At 43.3% G+C, this 26,880-nt stretch overlaps 1 protein-coding gene across 2 annotated transcripts in view; it reads left to right on the top strand.

The window, feature by feature from the left end:
* The window catches only part of TAFA3 (TAFA chemokine like family member 3), a 633,948-nt gene that overhangs the window by 81,411 nt on the left and 525,657 nt on the right, over positions 1–26,880 (top strand). The window contains exon 1 of one of the 2 annotated variants that reach the window (XM_089681063.1): positions 21,042–21,088. The exons of the other annotated variant lie outside the window; for it this stretch is intronic. The gene's annotated coding sequence lies outside the window, so the exon portion shown is untranslated. Of the gene's footprint in view, positions 1–21,041; positions 21,089–26,880 lie in introns of those variants that run through there. 2 annotated transcript variants of the gene reach the window in all.

The following is a 26,880-nucleotide window of genomic DNA, read 5'->3' as shown; positions in this document are numbered from 1 at the left end:
TGGCTGAAGTGAACATGGTGGAGGGCCGAACATTTTTCCGAACATTCTTTGAACCATTACAATTAAATGCAAATAAATTATTTTATGCCAAGTTAATTGCAAACGACATACTTTTTATTTCATAACATTAAGATCAACTGACAGCTGCGTTTTCACAATGTATTGAAAATAAATTAAAAAAAAACTTACCTGCACTAATGTGAAGGGTGAAAAAGGTAGCTGGAGCTGAAGTCTCTGCTCAGCAGCTGGGAGGGGAAGAGAAACACACTTCACGCTGGAAGCCCGGCCCTGACATCACCGCCCTCTGTCGCTCCCAGCGCGGTGCAGTCACGCATGCGCACTGCTCTCAAGCAGAAGACAGTCTGCCATAGAAGGGAGGGCCGTGGGAGGGCCACATTACACAGAGCAGGGAGGGCTGTTGGAGGGCCGTATTAAACCGACCCCCGGGCCGTAAATGGCCCGCGGGCCGGACTTTGGACATGCCTGGTATAGGGGCTGCGATTAATGCGAGGTGTAACAAAAAAAATCTATCTGATGTGCCCTAATCACCCCAAACCAAAGTTGTAATGTAAAAAAAATAGGTAAAGGGCAAAGGCCCTATTTAACCCCTTGACACCAATGCCTCCCAACTCTTTAAGGGGTTTGTGATGCCAGGAGAAAGACCGGGGTTTAGGGTGATGTTACCGCTGTGATTGGCTGTCACGGCAGTCATATGATCGGAAAGGTCCAGATTGTAAGTAGTGATTGGGTCTTTTCTGTGAGGCACAGGTAAATGTGCTGTTGGCATGTTTGTTTACTTTTGGTATGCGTCCAACGTCAAGGCCCAACTGCTGAGATGCTGCATATTTTCATACTGTCGGCACCAACCGGTTAATAGAAGTTGAAGAGCTAGCTATCATTCAGTTGTTGCAGACAGATAAAAAATATTTTTGGGTGTAGAGACCTATGTACACAGGCAGGACACATAAGGATATATATCTGAGTTTTCCAATTCAATGAACTCCAACACTGAATGGACAAGCAAATTCTGGAATACAATTTAAGTAATGCTTTACATTTCAATGCTGTTTTCAAACAACAGATCTATCACTAGGGGAACTGCAGAGGAAAGGCTCCAGTTTAGTTTTCTTGTGGGCTCTCTCTTGTACCTCCTAGAATTGGGATACTGTAGATCATAGTTTATGTCCTCTTCTCAGGGTTTAAATGGTAGGCAAGAGGGTACATTTTTGGGGACCAAAATGAAAGTGCAATTAGCTTTTTCCTGCAGTGTTCTCGTACCAGAAACACTTTTTCTGCTGCTTCTGGATCATCACAAGTTTAGTTTATTTTCTGAAGAAGCTGTAGCTTTATTAAGTGTTCTTGCATGGCAAGACAACTTACTGTTAGCTCACATATATATTCTTATCATTATAGCCAAATTTACCACCCTAACTCCTCCCACAGTTTTTACACTACATAGACAGTAATATACCGAAACGTGCGGATTGTTCCTGATTGGTGTGCTATTACTTTGTGGAACGTTTCGCCGAATGGTTCACGAAATATCGGCGTTTTGTGGTGAAATTGGTCCCATAGGAATGAATGGCGGAATGTTCAAAACTAGAGTGGGAGCTGACAAAAGCTAGAGTGTGAGCTGAAAAATCAGGACATGATTGCAAGAACACTTCACACAATTTCTCCAGAAATTGTAGCTTTTCTAGTTTCAAGTATGATAGTTAAGTGTTCTTGCATGGCAAGACCACTTACTGTTATCTCACATATATATTCTTATTATTATAGCCAAATTTACCACCCTAACTCCTCCCACAGTTTTTACACTATATAGACAGTAATATACCGAAACGTGCGGAGTGTTCCCGATTGGTGTGCTATTACTTTGTGAAATGTTTCGCCGAATGGTTCACGAAATATCGGCGTTTTTGTGGTGAAATTGGTCCCATAGGAATGAATGGTGGAATGTTCAAAACTAGAGTGGGAGCTGACAAAAGCTAGAGTGTGAGCTGAAAAATCAGGACATGATTTCTAAACTGCCATCACTCCCTCACTTTCAAGCCCACCTACACAAATCTCATATCAAAATGTTCAGCTATCCCTGCTGCCACTAAAAATGTCCACGGCTAAACCATAGTCCTGATAGTTTTCACAATATGACCATTTGTTTGCAACTCACGCCGCCCATTGACATTCACTGAAACTCCACTCTAGCCACCTCAAATTTGAAGGGCAATTTCTAAACTGCGACTGTGCCTTCATTTCTAATATTTCAGAGACATACTATGCATCAAAATGTAGGTATGGGTCTTGTGATTCTCACAATATAAAGCTCTTCAGTGTAGGATTTACAATTTTTAAACTACAACCGTCTGAAGATGGCAACTGCCAGTGAAGTGAGCAAGTTGGAGCAGTTTGTTTTTAACCACTCTTCTCTGCCCTTGCTGTAGAGTGAGTTGCCATAGGAACCCAGGTGTGTGAGCAGGCAGCAGAGTGACAAAAGCTAGAGTGTGAGCTGAAAAACAAAAGTTGAAATGCAATTCTCACTCTATCAAGCTTGCCATGTGCACTTTTTAAATTTGATCAATCAATTGGTTAGTGTAATGTTTACTATCTTTACTCACTCCAAACACTCCACACAGTTACTCTGGCCACTCCATAAAGTTACTCTGCCCAGTCCAACCTTTTCACAGTTACTCCAGCCACTCCAACCACACAATAGTTACCCAAGCCACTCCACCCAGTTACTCTGCCCACTCCAGTTGTAGACTACTGGTGGAGGCAAGAACACTTCACACAATTTCCCCAGAAATTGTAGCTTTTCTAGTTTTGTATACACTGCATTTCACATTCCCAGTTCATTTCATGTTCCCAGACTTTCAATTTTTAAAACTACACCACACTGGATTTAGTTTTCATTGTATCTGAAATTTTTTATTTTTTTCTAGAAAAAAGGGGGAAAAAATTCCCATGGCTTCAAAATTTCCAGAAATCTTACATTCCTAGTCTGGGCATTTGCAATACTATAGAGCGAAAAGACTTACCCAAAGTCTTCTGAATGCAAGTCATCCTGTAAAATGTCTTCTCAAATTAAAAAATAGGATTCTGTGCTGAAAAGGCCTTTGGAAAAATACAGAAAGCAACAATTAGGAAATATGTCCTCTGAAAATACACATAAAGCCACATAGCATTGACATTTGTGTGCAATCAAGAACAGGTTATGAAAAAAAATACATGGAATAAAACAAAAAATATAAATATTCCCTTATAAAAACACACAATCTGCCTATTATGACTGTAGAAAGTGCATTTGGAGAGGCCATAAAGAGACTGCACGACATGCACATCGAGCAATATTATATTTAAAATACTTTTCTTCCCCCACCTCAAAAATATCCAAGATACATTTTTCCCTCTACAGGACATTCAGTATAGGTTTACATCTACTGTACTTCAGGACACCAGTGCATTGTCAATATGGCTCCTGGAAACTCGTTTTATAGTGAGAGGCTGGCATATAACAGATTTCTGGACATTTTAAGCAACCTTATCTAAGTACAGAGGAAAGCACATCCATTTTGGCAGTTTGGTGTTATGGCAATGGCCACATTAGTTAGTCCTGTCAGCAAACCATGAACAGGTTGGATTCATGTTCAACCCAAACCTGAAGCTAATCTCTAATTCTGATGAAATAATGCATGCACTACTACTATAGATACTTGTGCAAAATAACAAGTATTTATTTCATACAATATGAACATGTCTTGTCTATGAAAACATAAAAGTCCTGAGGGAAAGACCACCAAGCTATCACCATTTTGGAAGCCCTAAAATATCAGAATTGTACACACACACCCCCAAATGACCCCTTTTTGGACAGTAGACAATCCAAGGAATTTGATAAGAGGCATGGTAAGTATTTTTCAGATATAATGTTTATCACAAGATTTTGAAAAAGAAAAGAAAAAATACATTTTTGTTTTCTTTCTTCATTTTCCAAAAACTTGTGGCAACAAATGAGATCTGCAAAATACTCACCATGCCCCTTAGCAAATATCGTGGAGTTTCTACTTTCCAAAAACTGATAATTTGGAGGCGGGGTGCTTCTACTATCCTGGCATTTCAGGGCCAACATTAGAAGCTTATGCCACACATCACCCACTCTTCTAACCACTTGAAGAATAAGCCTTTTCTGACCCTTATTTGTTTACATGAAAAAACTTTTTTTTTTAGAAAATTACTTTGAACCACCAAACATTATATAAATTTTTAAAGCAATGGCCCTAGAGAATACAATGGTGGGTGTTGCAATTTTTTATGCTACATAGTATTTTTCAAACGCTATTTTTTGGAAAAAAATACACTTTTTGGAACCTTAATGCATCAAAACACAATTGTTTGATAAAATATAAAAGATGATGTTATGCCGAATAACTAGATACCAAACATGACATGCTTTAAAATCCCACATGTCCGTGCAATGCCGACAAACTATGTAAATTTTTTAATATCGATAGGCGCGCTTTAAAAGCCTTTACAGGTCACCACTTTAAATCTACACAGAAGGTCTAGTGCTAGAATTACTGCCCTCGAACTGTTCGCAGATATCTCACATGTATGGTGCAATCTCTATTTACATACCTAGATGGGGCCGACTCTTGCATTTGCCCATGAGCATAAGCACAGGAAGGGGGGGTGGGGGTGATTTTTTTTTTTTTTAGTTTAGATTTTTTTTTACACTGTACCTTTTTTTATCACTTTTATTGTTATCATAGAGAATGTAAATATCCCCAGTGATAGCAATAAGCAATGACAGATACTCTTTTCTGAGAAATCTGGGATCTATTAGACTCTAGATCTTTCCTCTGCCCTTAAAGCATCTGATCATACCAAGATAGGTCTGATCAGATGCTTACCCAATTTAAAAATGGCTCTATTAATATCCAGTGAAATATCCAACGTAAATGATGAAATGCTCATAGCTTCCGGTTTCTTAGACCATAGATATGATTGGAGCCATTTTGGTGTCTGATCAGCTCTATAGTTAGCCGGCAAAACGTCCGGCTGCATTCTCTGATTCTCCTGTGGGATGGGAGAGCCCAAGACAGCCGCAGCGCAGCGCTGTGCCACCCTGAGTTAGTACAGCCAGAGCAACATAACCGTACATTGCTTTGCCTGTACATTGTAGGTGGGCAGTTGGCAAGTGATTAAAAAAAACCTAGGTGTTTGTTGTGGGGAATGCTTGCTCCACTTTTCTCTCTGAAATGTATTGAGTCCAGTATGATATTAATTATCTCAAAAGTATGCACTTCAAATACAATAGTTTAGTTTCCAGTCTCTTGTTATAATATCGTGTTTGTTTTTGTTCACCTGAGGGAACCACTAGGAAAGACAGAAATATGCAGCCAAAAAGGTCACACAGCCCTTTTCCAGAATATATATTTTCACACTTCCTAACACTTGTGTTTGACATTTTACTTGGCTTATTCCGCTTGTGTGGACTTCTGCAAGCAATATTCCAGGCTTCCAAAACTCAAACAGAATTTACTTGACAAAGCATCCCTGAAGACACTCCTAGTTATAGTGATTTAGGCCAGGTATGATAGGAAACTCATTCTACTCTAAATTCTATTTCTATTTAAGGAACCAATATATGAATCAAATTGTATGGTGGGTTTTCTATGATTTATACTCTGATATACTTCTATCACAGCTATGATTCACCATGATAAAAAAAGGACAGCAACACCAAAGTTTAAAGCCAAAAAGTCAAACCAATTAAACATATAATAAAAAATGACCAAAAAAAGTTAAAAAAGGTCAGCAAAACAGGACGATTTTACAAGGGCATTTTTTGTTATTCAGCACTGAACTACTTTAACTGGCAACTGCGCTGTCAAGCAATACTGCATGTAAATAAAAAATTTATAATTTTTTTCCACACAAATAGAGCTTTCTTTTGATGGTATTTTATCACCACTGTTTTTAAAATTTTTTGTGATGTAAATGAAAAAGATCGAAAATGTTGAAAAAAACCCAATATGTTCTACTTTCTGTCATAAAACATATCCAAAAAAATCTAATTTAGGCCAAAATGTATTCATTTCATGCCCTTGGTAAAAAAGTCCCAATAAGTGTATATTTACTGGTTTGTGTGAAAGTTATAGCCTCTACAAACTATGGTATATACTGTATATTTGAAACCTATCTCATTTCTTCAGGCCCTAAAATGTCAGGACAGTACAAATTCCCCCAAAATTATCCCTTTCTGGAAAGTAGATGTGGTGATGTTTTTGAAGTTGTAATTTTTTGTCACAATATTTTTGAAAATGTAGAAACTGAATAAAATTAATAAAATTAGTTGTTTTTTTTTCACAATTTTGTCTTGGTGGTGGTCAGGGACACTGACTGGTGATAGTATGTTTAAAAAAATAAAATATATATATATATATATATATGTATATATAAAAAATTTTGAATTCAATTTTTTAAAACTTTCTTTTAAAATTTGATCTGATGCTTTTAAGAGCAGATGAGACATCTAGGGCCTAATAGACCCCAGATGTTTCAGTAAAGAGCCTGTCACTGCCTTTTTCTATCACAAGTAGAGATGAGCGAATCGAAGTATCCGAAGTGGAATTCGAGTCGAATATCGGAAAAATTTCGATTCGTGCCGAATCCGAAAAACAGCCTAATTCGGACGCGCGAATCGAAATTTTTCCGAAAATGGCGGCTGACATGTGCGGCGACGGAGCGGGGATGTCGGGGAAGGCGCGCAGACAAGGCGCGCTGCCCCATAATGCATTCCTCAACGACATGTGATCGCATCAGCCAATCAGCAGCCAGCCAGCCAGCACTGTGTAATGGTCGAGGTATATATAGCGGCCATTTTGGAAATCTTCATTTGCCTGCAGTCATTGAACAGAGGCAGACCGCTCTGTACTAGGGACAGGGACAGAGTTAGGGCCACAGAAACGAGAATTGGGGACAGAGAGAAGTTACTTAGGGACAGAGAACCATTACTCAGGGACACAGACTTGTTAATGAGGGCCACAGAATCGTTATTTAGGGACAAAGAAACGCTAGTTAGGGCCACAGAATTCATACTCAGGGACAGACAGAATTGTTACTCAGTGCCAGAGAATTGTTACTTAGGGCCACAGAAACGTTATTAGGGCCACAGAATTTTTACTCAGGGACAGACAGAATTGTTACTGAGTGCCAGAGAATTGTTACTCAGGGACAGACAGAATTGTTACTGAGTGCCAGAGAATTCTTACTCAGGGCCACAGAATTCATTCTCAGGGACAGACAGAATTGTTACTCAGGGACAGACAGAATTGTTACTGAGTGCCAGAGAATTGTTACTCAGGGACAGACAGAATTGTTACTGAGTGCCAGAGAATTGTTACTCAGGGACAGACAGAATTGTTACTGAGTGCCAGAGAATTGTTACTCAGGGACAGACAGAATTGTTACTGAGTGCCAGAGAATTGTTACTCAGGGACAGACAGAATTGTTACTGAGTGCCAGAGAATTGTTACTCGCACAGACACAAAATTGTTACTTGCACAGACACAGAATTGTTACTCGCACAGACACAGAATTGTTACTCAGGGCCACAGAATTCATACTCAGGGACAGACAGAATTGTTACTGAGTGCCAGAGAATTGTTACTCAGGGACAGACAGAATTGTTACTGAGTGCCAGAGAATTGTTACTCGCACAGACACAAAATTGTTACTTGCACAGACACAGAATTGTTACTCGCACAGACACAGAATTGTTACTCAGGGCCACAGAATTCATACTCAGGGACAGACAGAATTGTTACTGAGTGCCAGAGAATTGTTACTCAGGGACAGACAGAATTGTTACTGAGTGCCAGAGAATTGTTACTCAGGGACAGACAGAATTGTTACTGAGTGCCAGAGAATTGTTACTCAGGGACAGACAGAATTGTTACTGAGTGCCAGAGAATTGTTACTCAGGGACAGACAGAATTGTTACTGAGTGCCAGAGAATTGTTACTCGCACAGACACAAAATTGTTACTTGCACAGACACAGAATTGTTACTCGCACAGACACAGAATTGTTACTCAGGGACAGACAGAATTCATACTCAGGGATAGACAGAATTGTTACTGAGTGCCAGAGAATTGTTACTCAGGGACAGACAGAATTGTTACTGAGTGCCAGAGAATTGTTACTCAGGGACAGACAGAATTGTTACTGAGTGCCAGAGAATTGTTACTCGCACAGACACAAAATTGTTACTTGCACAGACACAGAATTGTTACTCGCACAGACACAGAATTGTTACTCAGGGCCACAGAATTCATACTCAGGGACAGACAGAATTGTTACTGAGTGCCAGAGAATTGTTACTTAGGGACAGACAGAATTGTTACTGAGTGCCAGAGAATTGTTACTCAGGGACAGACAGAATTGTTACTGAGTGCCAGAGAATTGTTACTCGCACAGACACAAAATTGTTACTTGCACAGACACAGAATTGTTACTCGCACAGACACAGAATTGTTACTCAGGGCCACAGAATTCATACTCAGGGACAGACAGAATTGTTACTGAGTGCCAGAGAATTGTTACTCAGGGACAGACAGAATTGTTACTGAGTGCCAGAGAATTGTTACTCAGGGACAGACAGAATTGTTACTGAGTGCCAGAGAATTGTTACTCAGGGACAGACAGAATTGTTACTGAGTGCCAGAGAATTGTTACTCAGGGACAGACAGAATTGTTACTGAGTGCCAGAGAATTGTTACTCAGGGACAGACAGAATTGTTACTGAGTGCCAGAGAATTGTTACTCAGGGACAGACAGAATTGTTACTGAGTGCCAGAGAATTGTTACTCGCACAGACACAAAATTGTTACTTGCACAGACACAGAATTGTTACTCGCACAGACACAGAATTGTTACTCAGGGCCACAGAATTCATACTCAGGGATAGACAGAATTGTTACTGAGTGCCAGAGAATTGTTACTCAGGGACAGACAGAATTGTTACTGAGTGCCAGAGAATTGTTACTCAGGGACAGACAGAATTGTTACTGAGTGCCAGAGAATTGTTACTCGCACAGACACAAAATTGTTACTTGCACAGACACAGAATTGTTACTCGCACAGACACAGAATTGTTACTCAGGGCCACAGAATTCATACTCAGGGACAGACAGAATTGTTACTGAGTGCCAGAGAATTGTTACTTAGGGACAGACAGAATTGTTACTGAGTGCCAGAGAATTGTTACTCAGGGACAGACAGAATTGTTACTGAGTGCCAGAGAATTGTTACTCGCACAGACACAAAATTGTTACTTGCACAGACACAGAATTGTTACTCGCACAGACACAGAATTGTTACTCAGGGCCACAGAATTCATACTCAGGGACAGACAGAATTGTTACTGAGTGCCAGAGAATTGTTACTCAGGGACAGACAGAATTGTTACTGAGTGCCAGAGAATTGTTACTCAGGGACAGACAGAATTGTTACTGAGTGCCAGAGAATTGTTACTCAGGGACAGACAGAATTGTTACTGAGTGCCAGAGAATTGTTACTCGCACAGACACAAAATTGTTACTTGCACAGACACAGAATTGTTACTCGCACAGACACAGAATTGTTACTGAGTGCCAGAGAATTGTTACTCAGGGACAGACAGAATTGTTACTGAGTGCCAGAGAATTGTTACTCAGGGACAGACAGAATTGTTACTGAGTGCCAGAGAATTGTTACTCAGGGACAGACAGAATTGTTACTGAGTGCCAGAGAATTGTTACTCAGGGACAGACAGAATTGTTACTGAGTGCCAGAGAATTGTTACTCAGGGACAGACAGAATTGTTACTGAGTGCCAGAGAATTGTTACTCGCACAGACACAAAATTGTTACTTGCACAGACACAGAATTGTTACTCGCACAGACACAGAATTGTTACTCAGGGCCACAGAATTCATACTCAGGGACAGACAGAATTGTTACTGAGTGCCAGAGAATTGTTACTCAGGGACAGACAGAATTGTTACTGAGTGCCAGAGAATTGTTACTCGCACAGACACAAAATTGTTACTTGCACAGACACAGAATTGTTACTCGCACAGACACAGAATTGTTACTCAGGGCCACAGAATTCATACTCAGGGACAGACAGAATTGTTACTGAGTGCCAGAGAATTGTTACTCAGGGACAGACAGAATTGTTACTGAGTGCCAGAGAATTGTTACTCAGGGACAGACAGAATTGTTACTGAGTGCCAGAGAATTGTTACTCGCACAGACACAAAATTGTTACTTGCACAGACACAGAATTGTTACTCGCACAGACACAGAATTGTTACTCAGGGCCACAGAATTCATACTCAGGGACAGACAGAATTGTTACTGAGTGCCAGAGAATTGTTACTCAGGGACAGACAGAATTGTTACTGAGTGCCAGAGAATTGTTACTCAGGGACAGACAGAATTGTTACTGAGTGCCAGAGAATTGTTACTCGCACAGACACAAAATTGTTACTTGCACAGACACAGAATTGTTACTCGCACAGACACAGAATTGTTACTCAGGGCCACAGAATTCATACTCAGGGACAGACAGAATTGTTACTGAGTGCCAGAGAATTGTTACTCAGGGACAGACAGAATTGTTACTGAGTGCCAGAGAATTGTTACTCGCACAGACACAAAATTGTTACTTGCACAGACACAGAATTGTTACTCGCACAGACACAGAATTGTTACTCAGGGCCACAGAATTCATACTCAGGGACAGACAGAATTGTTACTGAGTGCCAGAGAATTGTTACTCAGGGACAGACAGAATTGTTACTGAGTGCCAGAGAATTGTTACTCAGGGACAGACAGAATTGTTACTGAGTGCCAGAGAATTGTTACTCAGGGACAGACAGAATTGTTACTGAGTGCCAGAGAATTGTTACTTGCACAGACACAAAATTGTTACTTGCACAGACACAGAATTGTTACTCGCACAGACACAGAATTGTTACTGAGTGCCAGAGAATTGTTACTCAGGGACAGACAGAATTGTTACTGAGTGCCAGAGAATTGTTACTCAGGGACACCTAATCGTTGAATTAAATAGTATGTCAGACAACATGCAGAGGAGTGGCAGAGGAGGCAATGTTTTAGGAGCGAGCAGACGTGGCAGCAGAGGAAGGGGTCGAGGCAGCAGTATTCGCAGCCAGAGGCCAGTGCTCCCGGTGTCATCCAGCGGTCGTGTCTCCACCGACAACCCTGCCGTCATTGATTGGTTGGCTCGGTCGTCTTCCTCTTCCCAGGTCACCTCTGACACCTACAGCCAACGGTCGGTGGGTACGTCAGACACAACCGTTAGTTGGCATGGCCCGGGACCAAGCCCACTGAAATCACGTGTCCTCTACCTGCCCCTGTCCTTTGCTGTTCCCTCACCAAGCGAAGTATCGCATGCTGTGGGCTCAGCCCCACTGTACAGTGAGGAAGAGCTAACAGAGGGCGGTCAGGAACGGGGGGAGACATCGGCCTTTTCAGCAGCCAAGCGAACAAGTACTGGCGAGGAGAGTGGCTCGGTAGCCGGTCTAGAGACAGGTCTGTCTCCTGACCCAGACGCAGCCGAGGGGGCTAGTAGTGAGGCGGAGACCCTACTTGATGATGAGGAGGTTGATCGCACTTGGCAGCCTCGTCGTCATCAGGCAATTTCTTCCGCATCATCAGGAGAAGAGGGTGGCAGCTTGGCAGCGAGCAAAACAGTCGGTGGGTTGCCCAGGAGACAGCAGCAGGGTCGCATCAGTGTCAGTGGAGCCAAACGTCCACGGAGTAGAGCACCAGCTCCACTGCAGCCTACCACCACGGCCAGTAGTGGTGCCGGTGCGCACGGAGGAAGTAGCAGTCAGCCAGTGAAGAGTAGCGGGGGCAAAGTTTCCTACTCGGTGGTGTGGCAATTTTTCCTCAAGCCGCCCGAGGAAGTAAACGTAGCCGTATGTCGACTATGTGGCCAGAAATGCAAGCGTGGCCAGGGGGCCCATGTTGGGACTACAGCGTTGCGTCAGCATATGCAGCGTCACCATTCGGTGGCCTGGGAAAACCGTGATAAACATACGGCGGTTCTGCCTGCCCCAGCCCCCGCTCCATCACCCGCTCCGTTACTTGCTCCGTCACCCGACGTCGTCAATCGCCCTCTATCAGCCAGTCAAGGCTCCAACACCTCTGCTGAGGGGAGTTGTCGCTCATTGGCATCTTCCGCTCGTTCAGATGCTCCTTCTCCTGCTACTCCTCTTCTCGGATTCCGTCAACAGTCTTTCTTGGAATCCGTATCCAAGAGACAACAGTTTGCGAGCACGCACCCGACGGTGCAAAAGCTGAACGTCCTCCTGTCCAAGTTGCTGGTGCTGCAGTCCCTCCCTTTCCAACTGGTGGACTCAGCACCTTTCCGAGAAATGATGGCTTGTGCCGCGCCGTGGTGGAGAGTGCCAAGCCGTCATTTCTTTGCCCAAAAGGCAGTGCCAGCCCTGCATTCACATGTAGAAGAGATGGTGGGCCAGTCTTTGAGCATGTCGGTCTCTGCCAAAGTGCACGGCAGCGCCGACGTGTGGAGCTGTAACTACGGTCAGGGACAGTACATGTCATTTACGGCCCACTGGGTGAACGTGGTGCCGGCACAGCCGCACCAGCAACTTGGACAGGTCACGACGCTTTTGCCTCCACGTTTGCACGTCCTTGGTCCAGCAAGCATGTCCGCCTCTACCACCTCTTTTTCCGCCGTGTCCTCAGCCGCCACCCCCGTGCCAAGTCCCATTACCCGACCGGCATATCACATGTGCAGGGCGCAACGGTGTCACGCTGTGCTGCACCTGGTATGCCTTGGCGAACGTAGTCACACAGGGGAGGAACTGCTGAGTGTAATGAACAGAGAAATCGACAGATGGCTGTCTCCGCGCAAACTAAAAATCGGAACCATGTTGACTGACAACGGAAAGAACATGGTGTCTGCTCTGCGTCAAGGAAGGTTGTGCCATGCGCCATGCATGGCTCACGTGTTCAATCTGGTTGTCAAGCGGTTCCTAAAATCCACCATCCCACTGCAAGACATCCTTAAAATGTCACGTAAACTGTGCATGCATTTCAGCCATTCCTACACCGCAAAGAACACCCTCATTGAGCTGCAGCGGCAGAACGGAATTCCACAGCATCGCCTGATCTGCGACGTTGCAACAAGGTGGAATTCAACCCTACACATGTTAGACCGCCTTTACGAGCAGCGAAAGGCCATCACCGATTTCCTGATGTTACAAGCGGATAAAGGTACTCCCCTGTGTAACTTAGATGTCAGCCATTGGCAGCTCATGCGTGACACCTGCCGCTTGCTCAGGCCCTTTGAGGAGGCCACGCTATTCGTGAGTCGGCAGGACTATGGGATGAACGACGTCATTCCTCTGTTGCACGTCCTGGAACAAATGCTGTTAACAATGGCTGGTCAGGGTGCGGTAGACGTGGCGCACAGATCTCAACGCCACATGACCCCTGTGGGGGCAGGACAGGAAGAAGAGGAGGAGGTAGAGGAGGACATTTGTGCTCAGGAATTATTGAGTGAAATGGGTGGTTTTTCCACTCAGCGGACAGGAGTGGAGGAGCAGGAGCATCTGGTAGAGGAGGAGGAGGAGGAGACAGAGGACCCAGACGCACCGTGGCAGTATGCTGTGGAGATGGAGGCAGGGAGTCCCTCGCATTCCTTGGCACAAATGGCCCATAGCATGCTCGGTTGCTTGCGTAGCGACAGCCGAATAATAACCATCAGACAGAGGGATGACTTTTGGCTGTCCACCTTGTTGGACCCTCGCTACCGGTCCAAAATGGTGGCCTTTTTCACACCTGCTGAGAGGGAGGCCAAAATTACGTACTATAAAAACCACCTATGTAGTCAGTTGGTCTCTGCCTTTGTGCGCCAACGTCCATCCTCAGACACTGTGGGCCCTGTGCGCTCGCGTTCCGCTGGCATGGCAGCAGGGGAGGGGTGGGGTGGTAGGAGCAGTGGCAGCTCCACCAGCAGTGGCTGCCTCAGTCTGCAGTCGATGATGAGTAGCTTTCTTCACCAGCGCAGTGAGGAAACTACTAACCAGCCGCAGCAGCAGCAGCAGCATCAGGTGGACCTGGAGCAGGAGCTCAAACAACAGGCTTGGGCCTACTTGGACAGCACCCTGCCAACCGAGGTAGACAATCCCCTTGACTACTGGGCAACGAAACTTGACCTTTGGCCCCAACTAGCTGAATTTGCCCTTGAAAGGCTGTCATGCCCGGCCAGTAGCGTGGCATCGGAGCGCGTGTTTAGTGCGGCAGGAGGTATTGTAACTCCGCGGAGGACACGACTGTCCACCCAAAGTGTGGAGAGACTCACGTTTGTGAAAATGAATCAGGCGTGGATTAGTCTGGATTTCAAACCACCAGTTCCTGACACAACTGACTAAATCCGCCATGAATCATGCCTCAAACATGTGCCACTTTGAGGTCTCCTCACACACTGCTGGTGTGTTGAATTTTTTGACATAGGGTGCTGGCAGATTATGGGCCTCCTATAGCTGCTGCCAGGCCCCTAATCTGCCATAGGCCCCTATATACCGCTTCCTCATGCTGCTGCCAGGTCCAGAGTCTCTCATGGGTCCCTGTACGGCCTCCCATTGCTGCTGTCTCCATCGCCACACTCTGCTGCCATGTGCCACTTTCAGGTCTCTTCACACTGCTGGTGTGTTAAATTTTTTGACATAGGGTGCAGGCAGATTACGGGCCTCACATAGCTGCTGCCAGGCCCCTAATCTGCCATGGGCCCCTATATACCGCCTCCTCATGCTGCTGCCAAGTCTAGACTCTCTCATGGGTCCCTGTACGGCCTCCCATTGCTGCTGTCTCCATCGCCACACTCTGCTGCCATGTGCCACTTTCAGGTCTCTTCACACTGCTGGTGTGTTTAATTTTTTGACATAGGGTGCTGCAAGATAACGGGCCTCACATAGCTGCTGCCAGGCCCCTAATCTGCCATGGGCCCCTATATACCGCCTCCTCATGCTGCTGCCAAGTCCAGAGTCTCTCATGGGTCCCTGTACGGCCTCCCATTGCTGCTGTCTCCATCGCCACACTCTGCTGCCATGTGCCACTTTCAGGTCTCTTCACACTGCTGGTGTGTTTAATTTTTTGACATAGGGTGCTGCAAGATAACGGGCCTCACATAGCTGCTGCCAGGCCCCTAATCTGCCATGGGCCCCTATATACCGCCTCCTCATGCTGCTGCCAAGTCCAGAGTCTCTCATGGGTCCCTGTACGGCCTCCCATTGCTGCTGTCTCCATCGCCACACTCTGCTGCCATGTGCCACTTTCAGGTCTCTTCACACTGCTGGTGTGTTAAATTTTTTGACATAGGGTGCAGGCAGATTACGGGCCTCACATAGCTGCTGCCAGGCCCCTAATCTGCCATGGGCCCCTATATACCGCCTCCTCATGCTGCTGCCAAGTCTAGAGTCTGTCATGGGTCCCTGTACGGCCTCCCATTGCTGCTGTCTCCATCGCCACACTCTGCCATGTGCCACTTTCAGGTCTCTTCACACTGCTGGTGTGTTTAATTTTTTGACATAGGGTGCAGGCAGATTACGGGCCTCACATAGCTGCTGCCAGGCCCCTAATCTGCCATGGGCCCCTATATACCGCCTCCTCATGCTGCTGCCAAGTCCAGAGTCTCTCATGGGTCCCTGTACGGCCTCCCATTGCTGCTGTCTCCATCGCCACACTCTGCTGCCATGTGCCACTTTCAGGTCTCTTCACACTGCTGGTGTGTTAAATTTTTTGACATAGGGTGCAGGCAGATTACGGGCCTCACATAGCTGCTGCCAGGCCCCTAATCTGCCATGGGCCCCTATATACCGCCTCCTCATGCTGCTGCCAAGTCCAGAGTCTCTCATGGGTCCCTGTACGGCCTCCCATTGCTGCTGTCTCCATCGCCACACTCTGCTGCCATGTGCCACTTTCAGGTCTCTTCACACTGCTGGTGTGTTTAATTTTTTGACATAGGGTGCTGCAAGATAACGGGCCTCACATAGCTGCTGCCAGGCCCCTAATCTGCCATGGGCCCCTATATACCGCCTCCTCATGCTGCTGCCAAGTCCAGAGTCTCTCATGGGTCCCTGTACGGCCTCCCATTGCTGCTGTCTCCATCGCCACACTCTGCTGCCATGTGCCACTTTCAGGTCTCTTCACACTGCTGGTGTGTTAAATTTTTTGACATAGGGTGCAGGCAGATTACGGGCCTCACATAGCTGCTGCCAGGCCCCTAATCTGCCATGGGCCCCTATATACCGCCTCCTCATGCTGCTGCCAAGTCTAGAGTCTGTCATGGGTCCCTGTACGGCCTCCCATTGCTGCTGTCTCCATCGCCACACTCTGCCATGTGCCACTTTCAGGTCTCTTCACACTGCTGGTGTGTTTAATTTTTTGACATAGGGTGCAGGCAGATTACGGGCCTCACATAGCTGCTGCCAGGCCCCTAATCTGCCATGGGCCCCTATATACCGCCTCCTCATGCTGCTGCCAAGTCTAGACTCTCTCATGGGTCCCTGTACGGCCTCCCATTGCTGCTGTCTCCATCGCCACACTCTGCTGCCATGTGCCACTTTCAGGTCTCTTCACACTGCTGGTGTGTTTAATTTTTTGACATAGGGTGCTGCAAGATAACGGGCCTCACATAGCTGCTGCCAGGCCCCTAATCTGCCATGGGCCCCTATATACCGCCTCCTCATGCTGCTGCCAAGTCCAGAGTCTCTCATGGGTCCCTGTACGGCCTCCCATTGCTGCTGTCTCCATCGCCACACTCTGCTGCCATGTGCCACTTTCAGGTCTCTTCACACTGCTGGTGTGTTTAATTTTTTGACATAGGGTGCTGCAAGATAACGGGCCTCACATAGCTGCTGCCAGGCCCCTAATCTGCCATGGGCCCCTATATACCGCCTCCTCATGCTGCTGCCAAGTCCAGAGTCTCTCATGGGTCCCTGTACGGCCTCCCATTGCTGCTGTCTCCATCGCCACACTCTGCTGCCATGTGCCACTTTCAGGTCTCTTCACACTGCTGGTGTGTTAAATTTTTTGACATAGGGTGCAGGCAGATTACGGGCCTCACATAGCTGCTGCCAGGCCCCTAATCTGCCATGGGCCCCTATATACCGCCTCCTCATGCTGCTGCCAAGTCTAGAGTCTGTCATGGGTCCCTGTACGGCCTCCCATTGCTGCTGTCTCCATCGCCACACTCTGCCATGTGCCACTTTCAGGTCTCTTCACACTGCTGGTGTGTTTAATTTTTTGACATAGGGTGCAGGCAGATTACGGGCCTCACATAGCTGCTGCCAGGCCCCTAATCTGCCATGGGCCCCTATATACCGCCTCCTCATGCTGCTGCCAAGTCCAGAGTCTCTCATGGGTCCCTGTACGGCCTCCCATTGCTGCTGTCTCCATCGCCACACTCTGCTGCCATGTGCCACTTTCAGGTCTCTTCACACTGCTGGTGTGTTAAATTTTTTGACATAGGGTGCAGGCAGATTACGGGCCTCACATAGCTGCTGCCAGGCCCCTAATCTGCCATGGGCCCCTATATACCGCCTCCTCATGCTGCTGCCAAGTCTAGAGTCTGTCATGGGTCCCTGTACGGCCTCCCATTGCTGCTGTCTCCATCGCCACACTCTGCTGCCATGTGCCACTTTCAGGTCTCTTCACACTGCTGGTGTGTTAAATTTTTTGACATAGGGTGCTGGCAGATTACGGGCCTCCCATTGCTGCTGCCAGACATGTAATCTGCCATGGGCCCCCGTACCGACTCCTCATGCTGTGACGTTGCAACAAGGTGTAATTCAACCCTACATATGTTAGACCGCCTTTACGAACAGCTAAAGGCCATCACAGATTTCCTGATGTTAAAAGCGGATAAAGGTACTCCCTGTGTAACTTAGATGTCAGCCATTGTCAGCTCATGTGTGACACCTGCGCTTGCTCAGGCCCTTTGAGGAGGCCACGCTATTCGTGAGTCGGCAGGACTATGGGATGAATGAGGTCAAATCGGCCATGGGCCCCCGTACCGCCTGTTCACGCTGATGCTGGTCCCACAGTGTGACCTGGGTCCCTGTACGGCCTCCCATTGCTTCCACTCTGCCATGTGCCACTTTGAAATCTCCTCACACTCCTGCGGTTGTCCATTTTGTCATAGGTTGCTGGCAGATTACAGGCCTTCCATAGGTGCCACCAAGCCCCATATCGGCCATGGGCCCCCGTACCGCCTGGTCACGCTGCTGCTGGGCCCACAGTGTGACCTGGGTCCCTGTACCGCCTCCCATTGCTCCCACTCTGCCATGTGCCACTTTCAGGTCTCCTCACGCTCCTGCTGGTTTCCATTTTGTCATAGGTTGCTGTATGGCCTCCCATTGCTGCTGCCTCCACCGCCACACTGTGGCTCCAAACACTGGTTTTGGCCCCGTGACTGGCCAAAGGAGTGAAGTGTGCAGTGATTCTAAGATCGACGGCACTCATCTGCATGTCATACTGACAGACAGTATTATTTCTCTTCCCCAGCAGACTCCAAGGGCATTTACATTAAAGGTACAGTGTTCTGCACTAATATTAAGTCTCTCTGAAGCCTAGAAACACCCTTTTTTAAGTTAAATTCACAGCGAATTTATTCGACTCGAATCGAATATTGTCCACGAATTCGCCGAATCAGTCGAATCGAATTTTTCATTTCTTCGCTCATCTCTAATCACAAGGGATGTTTACAATCCTTGTGATGGCAATAAAAGTGCTAAAAAAATAAAGAGATAGTGTAAAAATAAAAACGTAAAATAAACTGTCCCACTGTGCTCATGTGTAAAGGCAAATACATGAGTACAGTATGTTTGACAGTATATGTTTTTTTTAGAAACTATGGGAAATCATTACTGTTGAAAGACAAATGGGTTGATTTACTAAAACTGGAGATGAAAAAATCTAGCGCATGATAGCCAATCAACTTATAACTTCAGTTGTTCAATTAAGCTTTGAGGAAAACCTGGAAACGGATTGGTTTCTATGTAGAACTGCACCAGATATTGCACTCTCCAGTTTTAGAAAATTAACCCCAATGAGTGGATTAATTACTCTATGTGTCCTTTTAAAAGCATATAAAGTACAATAGTACTAAATAGAAATAGTTATTGTATGGATAAAGTTCATATATTGGAGCTTATGAGATCAACATAACCATTTGTATCATGTGCAATTAATACTTGTTATACATGGAAAGAGAAATGATGAAAGCAATCTCACACCAAATTTAAAAATTTGAGCTACCAGCCTAATAATAATACCATATAAAATATAGGGTTGGAGGAAATAATTGATTGTTAGGAATAAAAATGTTCTAATGTTTCATGTTTCTAATTACATCATTGGTGGTCTTCACTCAAGATTAATAAAAGTGTTTTCCTATTTATATCATCCCATATCCTTAAAAAAGACAGAAGAGAAAGAGAAAAACTGTATATCGTTGTTGAGATAATAATTTTCATAAATGCTCATTAACTTCTGTCAACCTCATTCACAAACTCATTTTTCATAGCATGACTCTTTTGTCTTAATCCATGCTATAGCATAGGGGTTAATGAAATCATTACAATAAATTTAGAATAAAGAGTTTACACCAAAGGGGTAAGTACATCTTTTATTTTTAATTTCTATGAGAAAAATAGCAAATAAACATGAAGGAGTTTCTTATTCGGTAGAGCATTGAAGAAAAAACAAAGAACAGGTTATTGATGATAATTTTTTACCCACTATTATGCATATCAGCATGCTTTTTTCTGGTACAAATACAAAAATGCATGCCCCTTATTCTTCCAACCCCAAAATTACAAAAAAAATTCAGATAAAGATTTTTTATAGCATAATAATGGGTTATTGCATTATTCTACAAATTCATGTTAACACAAGTATACAGAAAATAGACAATAAATCTGGCTTATGGAAGCAATGTGAAGGGCAGGATTTTCAGAAATTGTATCTTCCTATTATGAATAGGCTATTTTGGACATCTAATTTATAAAGACAAATACTTTACCTCTCATAAAAGGATGACCATACTGCATTTAATGGTTAACAGAAGCCAAAAACATATAAACATATTTAAACATTACTACAAAACTCTTAGAAATGTAATAAACCATTGCTACAAAACACTTTAATTCAGCCTTAAAGGGGAAGTAAAGTCCACTACGTATGTTGCACCTACACGTAAGCCTATAATAAGGCTTACCTGTAGGTACAGTGAATATCTCCTAAACTTGCACCATTTAGGAGATATTCACACAGCCTGCAGCCGGTGATGTCACTGGCACATGTGCTCTGAAAGGATGGCACAGCATGCCAGACCTTCAGAGCTCCGTGTCACAGCTGCGGGCTCCTGCACATGTGTGACGTCATCACGTCTCTGGACATTCATACTGCCGGAGCTCGCGAACCAAGAGGGAAGACCGGGTGAGGGCTGCATGTACAGGTAATTCTGTCATAATGTACTAGTATGCGGTGCATACTAGTACATTGTGACCAAAACCTGCAGGGGGGCATTATTTTATTTTGGGGGGGAGCTGTTTTTGACCTCTTTAAGATCAACTCCAACCATGTATAAGATCTTTGACGCCCTGTGGGGTATTAAAATTATTTTTGCCCTCAATAGAATATATGCACTTAGTTTTTAGAACATTTAAAGATGCCTTTAAATGGAAGTCCTAGAATAATGTATGGGATGGAGAGGTACAGCAACTTCCAGAACCTGTTTTAGGGCTTCTTGTACCATGGCCCAGTACCTCTGGATCTGAGGACAGAACAAGAAAATGTGGGCCAAGGATCCTGTATCACCTAAACATCTCCAACATGTTGATGGTATGGAGGGGTTCATAATGTTTAGAACTATAGGGGTTTAATACCAGTGCAACATGACCTTATGAATATTTTCTTTATAGGTTACACATCTGGAGGCTTTAGAAGCAGCATCCCAAATCATCTGCCAACTGACTAAGGATATAGGTCGGTGAAGAGCATTTACCCGTTATTTCACATATAAGTGTATATCTTCTTCCAAAGGGGCAGCAGCTCAAAACAGTTTATATAGAGTCGACATTAAATGTGTCTGGGTTGGGCACTGCATACCTATGCATTCAAACTCAGTAGGGTGGTCTAAGGTTAAAGAGGGTTTCAAAGTATAAAATAAATTTCTAATTTGGAGCTATGCATAAAAAGACTGAGGAGGCAATAATTTTTACCAAGTTCTTAATTGTTCAAATGAGAGCAACTTGTGAGTAACTGGGTTAACGCCTGGTGCCCAGGGCAGCATGTGAGTATAGAACAAGCTGTCAGGTATTGCAGAGTTGTACAGGACATTTGTCAAATAACAGCATGATGGTGCTAAATTAAAAATCCTGTTACACTCATACTTCATTTAACTTCATTTTTTTCTGTGAAAGTCATAGAGTTTAACAGGCTAGTGTATGATATAAGTTTGGATATCCTGGCAAAAGTGCCTGATAAGGAGGAAATATGGATTGGAAAAGACTGACTTAGCTTAATTTCTTCCCATCAGTTTCTCGGAATCCTATTCGCCCATGGGAGAATCTGACATAAATGGGAGGCCAGGTAGTAACCAATTACATCAGGTGCTCCTAAGTCCCCTCTAGATCTAGGGGAAAGAAGAACAGATCTCCTTATTTTAGGTCTTTTATTGTCCAAATGAAACTGAGAAAAAGGTGTTGTAAAGAGTGTAATTGGTAATGAACCCGGTAATGTCTCAAAAAGATAAAGAAACTTAATTTGATAGGGCTTCCATTTTGTAAGCGTTAATTTTATAACCAGATAGTTCATTAAAAATATGTAGAATATTGTGCAAGACAGGTAAGGTGGTGTGAGGTTCCGTAAGCATTGGCAAAATGTCATCAACAAATAGCAAAAGTTTAAACTCCTGCTGTCTAACTTTCACTTCTTTGATATCTAGATTCAATCTAATTGCTGCCACTTATGGTTCTAGGCATAGCACAAAGAGGAGCGGGGATAATGGACATCCCTGCCAAGTACCATTAAACATCTGAAAGAGTTCTGACAATGTATAAGGGAATTTTACTCGTGCCACAGGTACGGAGTAAATGGCTTCAATACCTTTAAAGTGTGAGCCACTTATACCAATATGATGTAGTACCTCAAACATGTAGGGCCAACTTAGCCTATCAAGGCCTTTTGAGTGTTCAGAGGCAAAAGCAGAGCTGGCATGTGGGTCCTATTAATTACATCAACCATGTCCACTATCCTCCTCATATTATCTCCTGCTTGTCTAGCTAATACAAATCTGACCTGGTTCTTATGGAACCGTTTTGGCAGTTTTTTTGTGAAAATTTTGTAGTCGGAATTGAGTAAGGCTATAGGCCTGTAGTTAGCTGGTGAAGTGGGATGTTTCCCAGGCTTTGGTATTACAGTGATAAAAGGGTGTTGGAAATGAGGTTGCGGTACTTCCTCAGCCAATAAAGAAGCATAAAAAGCTAGTAGGGATGGGGCCAGTTGTGAGAGGAATTGCTTATAATATGAATAAGAAAATCCATCTGGACCTGGAGCCTTATGGACAGGTAGATCTTTAACCATTTTCCCTAATTCTTCTAAAGTAATAACTGCATTTAGTGGCAATCTGTCTGAGGGCTTTAATTTATGTAAAAGCTCAGAGATAAATGTATCAAAACACTCTTTGTTGAATGGTGGGTGCTGAGCAGTAGATAGGCAATTATAAAGTTTGCTTTAAGAGTTACTGAAGGCTGCTGCAATTCCCTGGGGACAGTAAGTAGGAGTCCAGTTAGGCTGAAAAAGAAACTTTAGTACAGTTCCCATAGGTCTTGCCCGCAGTTTATTTACTAACATTTGTGAGGTTTATTTGCATATTGGTAAAACTTTTGTTTCACCCATTGCAGGTTCTCTGACAGCCCTTCAATATCCAGAGCCTTTAACTTATTCCTGAGCACCACCACCATTCATAGATTAGATTAGAAACTGAGGGATGGTTTATGAGGTTGTTCTCAGCATTTGTTAGTTGAGATAGGAGATCCATGTTTTGTTTAGCCGAGTTTAGCTTGAATCGAGAGCCAGCTGCTATAAATTGACCTCTGATGTAGACTTTGAGTCTCCCACAAGGTGGACACTTTGGATACCAAGCCCTCATTAAGCCTGAAAAAATTCCTCTATGGTCTCTGAAATAGAGTTTTTAATTTCAAACTGTTTTAGTAAGCTGTCATTTAAACGCCAATGGCAAGTATGTGAGACTGGCAAAATCAAGTCTAGGGCCAAAAAGGAATGGTCTGACCAAGAATTAGTGATAATGTATGACTCTGCCACCATTATAAGGAGAGGGTTTGATACCAAAGAAGTAGCCAAGTCTGGTATGAGTATTGTGTACTGATGAAAAGAATGAATATTATTTATCATTCGGGTAAAAAGGCCCTGTAGATATTTCTGTAGCTGAGCATCTCCCACTGATTCCTGTACTCCTCTAATACAGAGGTTTTGCCTTATATCTATATTTTCCAAGTCCTTCTGTTGGGACTGGAACTGGGAGACCTGCTGCTTCAAAATATCATTGTCACTTGGATATATTGCAAAAATCGTCAAATTTGGTTTCCAAGTGATCAGTTAATTTCTACACTAATGCCGTTTATCCCCTCCACTTCTGAGCTATCTTCCCTACTTCAGTTGAGATAGTATGAATGGTTAACTCTTTAGTCCATGACTTTCTGTTGCAAGGCTAACTGGATTCTTTGATGTTATCACAAGCAAGCACATGATCAAGCTTGCTCACTAACTATTCTTTAAAATGGTTTAGATGTAGTTAACTTTTAAAAGTCTTTTTTTTTAAATCAAAATATATGGAACATGTTGGTTTTACAATAAAAGAAGGCTAATGCCATTGATAGCACTACTAACATTAGACAGGGTATATTATTTTATAGCTACAACATGCACTTTAATGGATTTTAAATCCTTTTTTTCTGAAGTCTTATTCTTTTCTCCATGCCTTAAGCAGTTTACTAAGAGCAGCTGGCTGTTCACCTTCAATATTTTTCAGAGAGTTGGCTAGGATCTTCTGAAGGAGGCAGGTGCCCAAATGATAACACACGCAAACTGTAGCTGATGTTATAAGCCTGTTCAGAAGGTAAAAACTTGCCTTGGGGTATAAACTTTGTATTTATCCATGCAACAGATAATAGGTAGATGTATATCAGACACACATCCAATTTATTGCAAAACCTTCTGCTATCATTGCTCAATGACTATAAGAGATACACCAAAATATGTATTTAAAAAAACGCAACACTAATTTTTAATTCTAAAATATATTTAGGGTACCAGAGTCTGAAGGATAATATTTCAATATGCATTAATTCACTACATTCACATCACCATTTCAAAGAATAATCTTAAGTGCTTTGTTCTGCATTGTCAGGCTTTAGCAATTGATTACAAATCAAAATTATCAATCAGCTATCTAGCAAACAGAATATGGAATTGCAAGCAGCTATATAATGTCATGCATATACAAAAAAACAACAACATTTATTGGGGGGAGGAAACATTGGCCTTTATTATTGGTTTACCCAATTTTAATAAATACATATCATCTCATGAATTATAAAATAAATTCATTAAAAGCAGACATCCATATCCAGATCAGTTCAGCTATGACAACTTGAGCTGATTTTTTTAATATCTATAACAACCTTACTATTAATGTCCCCCCTTTTAAAAAAAAGGCGATCTACCACATATTTCAAGACCGTGACAAGGGAGGGAGGGAAGGGGATCTCTACATCGGTCCACCTCCAGTGGCAACTGGAAATTAACAGCTACCAACACCTCTTTATATAGTTCCTTCAACGGATTCCAGAATGTTTCCCAGTCACCTGACAGGTCTCTAGGTTCCTTCTTTTTAACAGTTACATGACCCCCCCCCCCCGCACAGAACTTGAAACTGCCGCAGATGCAATCTCATGTGGAAAAGGAGGAGCTTGAAACCTGTTTTCCCCCTTTTCCTTATATTTCAGTGCATAGTTTGTTTGTTTATTTTTTTTTTAAAGGGGAGTTGAAGGCACATTACTGAAGCTTTACTTTAGGTGAACAGCTAAATAGAATCATTTACCAACCAAATAACTCTTTTTGTTCATCCATTCCAGAGATTTACACAAATATGCCTTTTACAATTAAGGGATACAGCAATGCCCACACTCCACCCTTATCCTACTGACTGGACAGTAAAAGAGCAGCAGGAGACTGGTGTCTTCCCCCTAGTCACTCTGCTCTCTCCTCCTATGACATTCCCCAAATCCTATGCTGCTGTACAAAATATTGCAAGAATAAAATTCAGATACTGAACACCTGCTTTCAGAAAATTTATTTAATAGAGAACTGCATTCCTTTCTTTCATATCTGCCTGAAATCCAGCCTTGACATTAAAGCAACACACTAAGTTGTTTTCAGAATAATGCTTTATCTTTATTCTATTTGTGTGAAAAAATAGGTACTCATTTTGACAAAAGATAATGATCATGATATCTGCATGTAATTTACCTTGCAGCAGACATTTTGGCCAGGCTCTGTCAACAAAAAGGCTTATATCTGGGTTGGAGTTTATGAAATACATTTTGTTTGCTAGAAATAGGAATCACACTGCTGTAAAAATGCACGCTCATACAGTATAGTTTTGTGTTGCTGCCAAATGCAAAAAAAAACTTAAAAATGCCTGAAACATTTGTAAACAACCAATTGCAATTTATATGTTATAGTTAGAGTTAGACATGGCTCATCTAGCTGTTTAATAATATATTTAAATTAAATGGCTAAACATTTTTGATATAGTGTTGATTTAATTTAATATTATGCAAATATCTAGGACATATAAGTATTTATTTGACCCAGGAGGAGCCCTAATAGACAGTTTATAAAGTTCCCAGCAGCACTTCATTGGCAGCCCACAATCACTGAGATGAACCATGCATATGCACATTTAAATTTGCACTGGACTGTGCTGTAAATTAATCACCATGGTTCTGAAACATGGATGTGCACCGTTTATTTAGCAAGATGAGACCACACACTGATTAGCCAATATAAAACACAGCAGTAGTATCAGGCAGCATGCAAAAAGTAGAACACATGCAGTACTAGTAAAGAATTAATTAAAAATCACAATAAGACCTAAAAACATCATACAACTGTTTTGTCTGCAAAATGTAGTGCCTTTAACAATGTTGTGAATATTTATTATTAAATTGTGTTGTTTATCTGGAGTTATCCTTTTAAAATGTAGCTGCCCACAAGTTGTTTGTGTAGGGATTTGTACAATAATATGTAATCCATGTAGAATGAAAACAGAACAGCAGAAAAATACATAGGTTTAGTAAATTAAAAGGCACATAAATGTTATATAAAAACATTAATTCACAAAGGTAAACAGTGAAGCAGCAGAGTCAAGACCGAGAAGTTCAGCATTTTTAGCATGCAAACCAGCGACAGGGCTGTTAGTCTGACCACGCAGCTGACTGTATACATCATTTCGAAGGAAATGCTCAGTGGTGTGGAACAAGGGGGGTCATCAGTTGCCTGGAAGCACCTCAGGAAAAGAGGTACTACTGCTTCTGGGTCTATTGCTATGACAGCGATGCGTTTTGGGTCACAACCCTGTCTTGCTGGATGCTATGTACATAAAAGGCTATTGTGATTGGAATAACCTGTGGTATTACTACTATTGGGAACTATATTATATAAGAAGTGGGTAATAAAACTACAATATGTCC

Source organism: Staurois parvus, unplaced genomic scaffold, assembly GCF_062004578.1.
Source record: "Staurois parvus isolate SC_StPar_1 unplaced genomic scaffold, SC_StPar_1.0 ptg000258l, whole genome shotgun sequence".
Classification (NCBI taxonomy): domain Eukaryota; kingdom Metazoa; phylum Chordata; class Amphibia; order Anura; family Ranidae; genus Staurois; species Staurois parvus.
The sequence above is the reverse complement of the archived record's forward strand: the minus strand, read 5'-3'. Positions and strand labels throughout refer to the sequence as shown.